Here is a 9,915-nt window from a genome sequence, read left to right as displayed (position 1 = left end):
AGAAAACAGGAACATGAGCAAGTTCCCCAGCAGTGCCCACCTTCTGCCTACGGCACGTATAATAGGAACGCTGGCCACCTTGGGGGGACAGAGGCTTCCTGGTCACATTTGCTCTGGCAGTCGCACAGCTGGCCCCACCACAAACACCTGGCTAATAATGAAAAACCACCCGCTCCCTGGGCTTTGCTCACTCTAGCCGGGAGAGCGTATTTACAGAGTACATTATCGACTGAGTCCTCGTTCAATCCGTCAAACTTGTTGAAGGCAGAGCAACCCCATTCCTGGCCCAATTAAGTGAACTGAGCAGAGCAAATGCCCCCAGTTGGACAGCACTCAGTCACAACAGCAGCAGCCACTGTTCACAGGGTGCTGGCTTTGTGCCGGGAACAGTTCCAAGCGTCTTCTTTCTGTCCGAGGAATGTGCACTGCAACGCTGTGGGGCCATTTGCAACGTCCACCAGAGTTCTGAGCCAGCCAAGTCCAGGCTGTCTGTGGGCCTCACTGCATGGCAGTCCACATCCCCTGCAGACAAGACTTCACTGCAGGGACCGCGGGTTCCAGGGCTGCCTTGAGGCACATGCTCCCTTCACCACCTCTTCCTGGCCCCTGACACCAACCCTCACCACCACTGCTGCCAACACTTTATTTTCTCATGGCTCCTGAGGGGCCTATTCTTTCTGCCCTTCCCTGCTCCCTGCGTCCGGCTTAGAGGATGCCCACATCAACATCAACGCTCACGTAATCACCACCCCTTCCATGGGGCTTGATGCTTAGGAGTCTCAATATCAGAAAGTCAGATTCCTGTGCTTGTTGGAGAATTTATTCCCATTGTGGAAGTGAAGGAGATAAAATTCTAAGTGCCTGCAATAACCTCATTTCCACAGCTAAGCAACTTCAGTAGTAGCACAAAACAAAAAAGTTTTTTTTTTTTTTTAACTTTTTTTATACAAGCTAAAAACAATTTAATTTTTACATCCACGTTCTCATCAGCTCCCACCTGGTGAGCAGGCAAATAGTAATTTTCAAAGAATCAAATTGTTCCATAATTTTAACACTTAGCATTATCACTATTAAGCAAGAATTATCCCAAAAATACACGATGATCTTGTTCTCACATTCAAAAATTGGTTGTCACACAGTGAAATAGCTCTTAATGCAAAGGAATGTTTCTTTTTAGGTTTCTGTTCTGGGGAAAAAAAAAATCTGGCAAAGAGATAAACATTAATTATGTAACTATCCAAAATGCCTCCGAGAGAAATAATGTCATCCAATTAGTTCTTTAAAGTGTTACAAATGCAGCTGAGTTTTAACAGTAATTTGTCCATAATTATCAAAAGAATCTTCAGAAATCTTGATACTGAATGGATAACCATAACTGGATATAAAACGCAAAGGCAAAGCGGAAGAGTTAACATTTGGGGTAGATTTTGGCCCCTATTTTTAACATACGCATAGTTATTTACCTAGCTAAACTATATCCCTCTCCTCCCTCCTAGGCTCTTCAAGCCTGATTTTCAAGCATAGACTGGTTTTTGGTACATGAAGGCAGCTTTAAAAGATGTCAGGATCAGGCCGGGCACAGTGGCTCAAGCCTGTAATCCCAGCATTTTAGGAGGCCAAGGTGGGCCGATCACTTGAGGTAAGGAGTTCGAGACCAGCCTGGCCAATATGGCAAAACCCTGCCTATATTAAAAATTTTTGTAATTAGCCAAGCGTGGTGGCACACACCTATAATCCCAGCTACTCGGGAAGCTGAGGCAGGGAGAACTGCTTGAACCCAGGAGGCAGAGGTTGCAGTGAGCCAAGATCGCACCACTGCACTCCAGCCTGGGCGACAAAGTGAGACTCTCTCAAACAAGCACTTAGCCCTCAGAAGAAGCTTGAGCATCCCCTGCCCAAACCAACCCAAGGAATCACATGGCAGTGGTTATCATCTGATTTTGACACAATAAAGTTCTATTCTCCTCTCTAAACACAATGGTAAACACTTGCCATCAGCCCACAGAAACTCCCAGGACCCAGTAACACCGGACGAGCAAGATTAATGGGCCACGTATGCAGGGTTCAGCTGCAGAAAGTGATGGCACCAAGAATGTGTGTGTGCTCAAACCAGATTCCTTGCTTTCAGGGTGGAGGGTCTCCCCGGGAAGATCATCCAGCGGGATGGTTTCCACTTCCACCATGAGGAGGAAATGGGGGTTTCCTGAGGATACTGACAGGACTTGGGTCTACTGCCCCTTTGTACTCTGTTCTGTTATGGGATGAGGGTGGGCTGAAGGCAGGTTCTCCCTACATCTTCCAGGCAAGAGAGATGGAGCTGACAAGTGGATGACGGCTTTTCCAAAACATTCCCATGTTCATAACCTGTTATAGACCAGCTTTCCCTGGAGATCAGTGAAGCAGCATCATTGATTCTCTTCCATTAGGGACAACCTGGTGGTACGGGAGGCCGGAGACGGCATCCGCGCTGGGTCAGCCTCTGCGTGGGTCTGAGTCAGTCACTTGTGCCTGGGCCTCAGCATGCTCGTCTGTCAAATGGGCGGCCCCACAGACCAGTGACTTTCAAGCAGAGGTCCAAGGAGGTTGCCCAAGGACAGGGAGGGGGAGGGGGGAAGAAGAAGAAAACTGTCCAGGGAATGGGGGGGGGAAGGGAGGAGGAGGAAGGAGCATATGGGGGGTTCTCTGAGGAGGAGGACCAAGTTTCAGAGGTGTCTTGGAGTCAGAGGTGGCAGTGGCTTGGGCTCTAGGCCCTCTGTTGCATAGTTTTAGGCTTTAGCTATATTTGTGAACACTTTAAAAGATTTAATTTGAAAAAAACCGGAGTTGGGGATACCTTGATTCTAAAACACAATTTCTCAAGCCTAAGACTAAGTGCTAGGCATTGCTCATTCTGTTACCGTCATTTCCTCCTATTTAAAATCAGCCGCACACCGCCAATTCTCCCTTCAGTGTAAACACCACCTTTTCTGAGGATCTCAAACAGCAGAGCGAGCAGCCCGTGATCCCGGTTGTGTGCACGAGGAGCAAAGAGCAGACGTGCGGTGAGGGCTGCAGACGACACGAGAGGCCGAGACCCAGCACCTCCCTGCACCGCTGTGCTTTGCCAGGCCTAAAGGACACCATCACCTCTGGGGTGAACAAGCAGCACAAGCTATCAACACTTATTCCAAAGGAACAGGAAGAAAATTCAAACGAAGTTAACACAGTTACCCCAACACAACCCTGCAACAGCCCAGAAACAGGAGGGCCAGTGGGCCTGAGACAAGTGGTTCCCACAGTGGGACAGCGACATTGGCATTAGGGCTTTTTGGCAAAAATAGACAAAAAAGGTAACATGAGCCACCCATTATTTCCTGCCAGTGGAAAGACACCCACAGGCCCCCAGATGCCAACGGCCCCCTGGAAACGAACCCACGCGGTGCCTCGGGTCTTCGCACGAGCAGGCACGTGGTGTCCTCAGCACCCCCGCCTGGGACGCACACACCACACTTGGCTCCCACACCTGAGGGTCCAGGGGAATGGCAGGAAGTCCCCGCAGGACAGGGCATCCTGTGAGGTAAGTGCAGGGCTACGCACCTCAGAGGGGCCCCCGGGCAGGTGCTCTCTCCCCAAAGGATGAGCCAGTCCTGACCACACCCAGATCGCGGTGGCCTCCAAGCCGAGTGCCAACATCTCACGTCCAAAGGGATGCACAGGTGCCTGCTGCGCGTGGAGCCCAAACCTTTCCTCGCAGAGCTCAGGACGAACCCAGTGTCCAGGTCCGGGGCCGTCACCAGCCAGAAGAGGCATCTGGGGCACTTCCCAGCAATGGCAGTGGGAAGTAACAACTCAGGCCCATCAGGGGTTTCCTCATTATGCAGGTTTTAGAAGTGGACACAGAGGTTCAGGTCTACGGGCACAAACATCGACGGATCCCATGGAAACGCGGGCGTGGCCCCTACATCCCACCAGCCTGCATGGCTCCTCCTTTCTACTCCCATCACACACGTCCCCACCCAGCCAAGCCCCTTCTCCTTTTCCCCACTGGATTCATCAAATCAAATCTCACTGTCCTTGGCAAATGTACCATTAGTTTCTTTACTTCCCAGAACAAAAGCACACTTCCAGTTAACATGACACCCCAGCTATGATAGAACAGCCTTAATTCAGACATGACATGGAGGAACAGAGGGAGGAGTGGTCGAGGGCTGTCCTGGAATCGGCAGCTGTTTTCTGGGGAAAGCCTCCATCCCACCCGAGCCTGACACTCGTGCCACACTGTCCCCATGGTATCTGAAAGCTCCATGAAGACAGGGTCACTCTGACCCCTTCACACCCACAATGCCAAAGAGGAGCAGGAGTTCAGGAGAAGTCTCCTGCTAGTGCTGAAGACAAGAATAATTCCTTGTGGTGTCCAGAATGTCAGAAGAAAACAAGGCACTATGTAGATGACTTCCAGATGAATTTTGGAATGATTCTACCGAATGCCAGTCATCCTTTTTCAGAACAAAACCAATACCGGAAAACATGTGTCGCCAGCAGAGAGATGGTCCTTTAGACGGCTTACAAACACACCTACATTACGCTGAATTTATCTCAAGCCACCCTCTCTGTGCTAATGTAAAAAGTCTCCTTTATTAACCAGTAGCCTTTCTCATCTGGTGCTTTTTAACAAGCAAAAGGGTCCTGTAATACTCAGGCATTGTCTAAAACGTCAAATGGAAGCCTAGAATCCTCTTCTGTGCAGCTTCACTGCAAAGTATTTTGACATGAGCCAAATCGTGCTATTTCTACACCTTCATAGGAAACTCAATGCTTCATCAAGGAGACACAGCATGATTTCTACTAGGCACAGAAACTGGTGGGGTGGGAATGGGGCTGAGGGAACATTATATAGAAAGCCCCAATAATCACCTGCATGAGAGCCACACTGGCCGGCAAGCCCCGGTCGGCTTGGTCTCTACAGTCACAGGCATGAGACCTGGAGGGCAGACACCTGGCACTGCTGCCCACCCCAAGGTCGTGGCCTCTGCCCCTTCTCTGCTGCCCATCAGTTCCAAGCTTCTGGCAATACCGCCTGCTGCTCCCACTGCCTGATCAACTCTTCGTGAAAAGCAAATGTTGCCAGGATAGCTTATGAGTGCATTTGCCAGGAAAGCAACTCCGATTGACGTTGAAACCCCGTTCTCGCACCCCTGGCAGCTCCCCTGCCCGCGATGTGTACATGCTTGCAGCTCTGACCTCGCTCAGTGTCCACACAGGTTCTGTCCCCTGGAGAGCTGAATGCAGACTCAATGTTGAGTCAGAAATACACAAAGAGGGTGACGGTTACGAACTGCCCACCTGTCCCTCAAAACACAGGTTGAAATCCTCACCCTCAATGTGATGCTGTCAGGAGGTCTTTGGGAGGTGATGATGTCCCGAGGCTGGAGCCCGGTGAATGGGGTTTGTGCCTCAGAAAGGAGCCCAGCAAATTCTTTGCCCTCCCACTGTGTCAGGGCCAGTGAGAAGGCGTGCGTGAACCAGGAAGGGGCCCACACCAGAACGCCCCCCAGGCGGCACCCTGATCCCGCCTTCCAGCCTCTAGAACTGTGAGAAACAAATTCCTGTTGTTCATAAGCCACTCAGTCAATGGTGTTTCATTACAGCAGCCTGAGCTGCCTGAGATGACAATGCTCACTGTCCTACAGAGACGGCTACTCCCCTCTCCTAGAAAGAGGGGTTTAATTAAAATCCCTGTCTCTCCTTGCCACCACCACAGATCTCATTCCCCCACCCCGTAAGCCAGCAGTTGCTAGGATTAAAGGAAAAGGAGGATCGTTTTAGACCAGCCCCTCCATGCCGGTCTGAAGCCTTTGACTTTGCCCACTTCCACGGTGGCCGTGTCACCGGATTCCCCATGCCAGCTCTGCATCTGCACCGGGTCCCAGGCTCTGCACAGACTTCTCCAGCTGTCCATCCAGCACACCCATTTCCCCTTCTCCTTTGCATATTTTCCTTCAATATCCAGCCACCCTCTCTGCAACCCAAGGCCTTCCGATCCAGCCATTCAGGGTGAGCTCAGCCGTGCACTGGAGTCCTTGGCTCAGGTAACCCAGGCCCAAGCCGTTGGCACCAACGATCTACTGGCTGTGGGGTCTGCACAGCCACTAGCTGCCCCAGCCACACCAGGGCCTGGGAGGGGAGGCAGAGGAAGCTGTGAAGCTGCCAACAGCTGTGCGGGGACAGGGGTCCCTGAGATGAGGAGGATGCCATGGAAGGAAATTCAGAGAAAGAGCCCCAGGGCTGGACGGGTCATGCCCAAAGCCTGCACTGCTGAGTTTTCCAGGTTTCTGAACTCAATCGCTGACCCACACAGCATATGTTTCCTGAGTGCTGACCCCACGTGGCATTGGATAAGGCAATAAAGCAGGACCGCCACCTCCCCCCCACACATACGCGGGGCCTCCGTCCTGGCGGGAAGGCAGGCCTGGGTTCCCAGCTGGCACCACGAGCCTGGGAAGGGGGCCATTTCAGACGGACAGTGGGTGCAGCCTTGCCAAAGCCCAGCAGTCACCTGCACTGCCACAGCCAGGCTGAATTCGGATCAACCACACAGAAACCTGACCCTCTCAAGGGCACATTGAGCTCATTAGGGACAGACACGGTCTCCTGCTTATCTCCAACACTTTTTGGGCATGTCTAGTTACAAACAGACGACGCAGTCTTGGAAGCACAGATCCCAGGCCTCCCCCCGTGCTCCTCTCCTTGGTGCTGTTGACGGGAAGGGGCCGGTATGGCCGCGAGGCCGCACACCCACAGCCACCCTGCCGCTGAGACAGGAGCCTTTGACGGTTACTTCTGCCAAAGAACTCTGCTCCATCTTGGAGCACACCGTGGCGGGCAGGAAGCTCCACCCGGAGAAACAGCGATGCTTCTCCCCAGGGCCAATGGAGGGCACCCCCTACCCTGAATTCAGCAGCTTACTTACATTCTGGAAAACATCTGAATTATGGGGAACACTAAAATGAAAAGGTCACGGAAGAAAGCTTAGAAGGCCGTGTGAAGTCTCAGCAAGTCCAAAGGTTTCTGAACCAAGACTGCTGGGGTCGACAACCTTACAGGGAAAGTTTCCACACGGGCCTTCAACAAGCAACGCTCAGCAGAGTGCCACACTCTGGGCAGAACCTCAGACACCACAAAGTCACATCAGAGCCAACAGCAACTGAAATACAGCGCTCTAAGATGTGCGCGTTACCTGCAGAAAGTTACTAGACGCTAAGATGGGGGAAGAAAAGGATAAGGTTAGAAACAAATTTAAAGTAATTTCTGCATACAAAAAAATTCTATATCCACTGGCTTTCTTTCTGGGCTTAACAACTTTTACATGAGATGCACATCCCAGTTGGAAGGAGTCTGGGTTTTCCGTGGGTAGAGACAAGGGCTCTCCAGGAAATGTGAACCCTTTCTCACTCGCTGAGCCGCGTGCCCTGAGGCCATCCTGACCTGCCTGAGCATTTCCCTGCTCTGCCTCCAGCCAGCTCCTTCCGGCACTCACCTGGCTGCTCCCAGAGCCTGCACTGGCCCAGGATATCCTCTTCTGCTGCTGCCAATCTTCTGCTGCTAAACTTTCGCTTTAGGGCAAATAAGTTGGAAACTAAAAAGTTATAAGACTCTCTTGGCTTTTTAAAAATTTGTCTTTTCAGAAAACAAAGAACACTAATTCTACTTCCATGATTTAATATGTTGCCCCCATCTGCATGTTCATGGATATGTGTTTTTATATATATTTTAATCAATACTTATAAAAGCATGTGCTGTTGGCTACAGTCAGTTTAATTACATTTGATGTAAGAAGTTTTAAATTCAGTGAATTCAGGCACTCAAAATTTAAGCCCTTTGACATCTGTTAATCAAATGGAAATATGACAAGTAGACATTACAAAAATCAAGATAAGTGTTCAATAAAAATCCTGGACTTTTAGATATTTTCACAAATGTAATGTATATATTAGTACACAAACTTGAGCATTTTCACAAATCTTTGAACTCAAATTCCATTCTTAACTTTTACAGGTAAATGAATATCCATATGTGATTTTAAGCAGCTCAAGCATCAGCTCTTAAAAACAATCAGAAATGCTGCGGGCAAATTCCACTGAACAGCAAATAACGGAACTGCACCCAACAACCCAGGTACCTCCCCTGAGGCATCTGGAACATGAGGATTAGGAGCAGCCTTTGCTTTCGGAGGTGCCTGAGAGTGGGGATTCCCGACTCCCCAAGTCTAAGAAGGCCTCAGCGATAAAGAAAACTGGTTAAAAAAAAAATCCCTGCTGGCTCCCTGCCACGGGCTCCTCGATCTCACTTCCTCTCTGCCCCCCAAAGCCTGACTCCTTGTCCCAGCCCTGCTGCTCACTGGGGTGAGGCCATGGGCGTCACTGTACCTGTGAGGGGAGAAGCTGGTCAGGATACAGGATCCTGGCTATCCTGGCAGTGCTCAAGCTGATACCGTAATTAACTTTGTAGTGAGTTACTTAATGCAAAATTTAACTTCTGAATAATTTAGATACATGTATCCTAACAGGAAAATCCTGAACGTAGAACACAGGCCACACCCTCACACAGATGCTATCTGGCTAGCACTCTTTTTTTTTTTTTTTGCCTTTTCAGTAGATGTTTTTAAAAGCAGTTTTCAGTTCATAGCAAAATCAGGAGGAAAGTACGGAGTCCTCACATATCTTCTTCCCCAGCACAGGCAGAGCCTCCATCGTTCTCCTGCCCCCACGGGACCAGCAAGTCTTTATGACTGAAAGATCCGCATCAACACGGCACCACCACCCAGAGTCCACAGCACACAAGAGGGCTCAGTCTCATGCTGGAGAATCACCCCAGGGACTAGAGAAATGGCAGGCGCAACTCTCACCTAATCCCCTTAAAGGGGAAAAGGCACCTTCCCGCTCTTCTTCCTGCTGGTGGGAACAGGTGTAGGAGTTGGAGGGTCAGGAGTTGGGCAGCAGGAGGGAAGCAGCCTGGGTCCCTGCTAGTCACAGATGGCAAATGCCACCCAGCCTCGACCTTCACTTTGCAGAGAAGAAATCCTTCTCTTTTGTCAGGTCCCTGTTAGAAGTTTGCACCCATTCCTTTAAAAAAAACCCTCAGATACAACATGGGTGTTTTGCTGACAATATTTCAATTATCTGGGGGCCTTGGGTCGAGTGATGCCAAAACAGAAAACTGAACCCTGTTGCTCAGGAAACCACCCTCCAGCCCCATCTACCCTCCCAGGCTGTCACCTTATGGTGTTTGTCTGCTAAATGATTATTTTTAACAATAACTGCTCTTAAGAGCTAGGTGTACAGAACAGACAAGAAGTCAGCTCGGGTTGAGGGGAAGCAGGAACAGACCCCTCTCCCTGCAGGACGGTGGAGGAGGAACCTTCAGCACCTGGGTTTGCAGGATGCTGGATCTCTGACAGCATCTCTCACAGCTCAAGTACGGCCAGACCTTCCTCTGCCACAGCCTGTTCAGGAGAAGGCAGCACCTACCCTAGAGACCGACAAGCCCTGTGTGGGGTTCAGCTGGAGCTGAACTTTCCTCCCTTGGTGAGAGTCAGGGCCAGCGGTGTGGAGGAGAGAAGCAGCAGACATGAGGGGCACTGTGGCAACTCCATGCCACGCTAACTCTCGTCTGATGTGCTCCGGCCAAAACCACGCTTCTCGGAGGGCATTTCCTTTCACACGTCCAGAAATCATCAACGTCTAGTCTCCCCACAGGACAGATCCTTCCCCAGGAGGCAGACGCTTGGCTGTAACACGTGGTAATGAGGGATGCGCCTTCGTGCCCATTCTGTAGTGTTTCCTGTTACCTATTTTACCTTAAGCTAAAAATGGTTTCCATTTACACTCTGTAGTGACACATGAAAACACACGAGATTCAGTGTGATCCCACACCCGT

General features: G+C 50.5%; 1 long non-coding RNA gene across 1 annotated transcript; it reads left to right on the top strand.

Moving 5' to 3' along the window:
* Positions 1–6,914: 6,914 nt before the first annotated feature.
* Positions 6,915–9,477, top strand: LOC105468582 (uncharacterized). The gene is made up of 3 exons (XR_979536.3): positions 6,915–7,262; positions 8,035–8,154; positions 9,380–9,477. It is a non-coding gene; the product is annotated as an uncharacterized lncRNA (long non-coding RNA).
* Positions 9,478–9,915: the final 438 nt, after the last annotated feature.

Source organism: Macaca nemestrina (genome assembly GCF_043159975.1).
Source record: "Macaca nemestrina isolate mMacNem1 chromosome 2 unlocalized genomic scaffold, mMacNem.hap1 SUPER_2_unloc_1, whole genome shotgun sequence".
Lineage (NCBI taxonomy): Eukaryota > Metazoa > Chordata > Mammalia > Primates > Cercopithecidae > Macaca > Macaca nemestrina.
The sequence above is the reverse complement of the archived record's forward strand: the minus strand, read 5'-3'. Positions and strand labels throughout refer to the sequence as shown.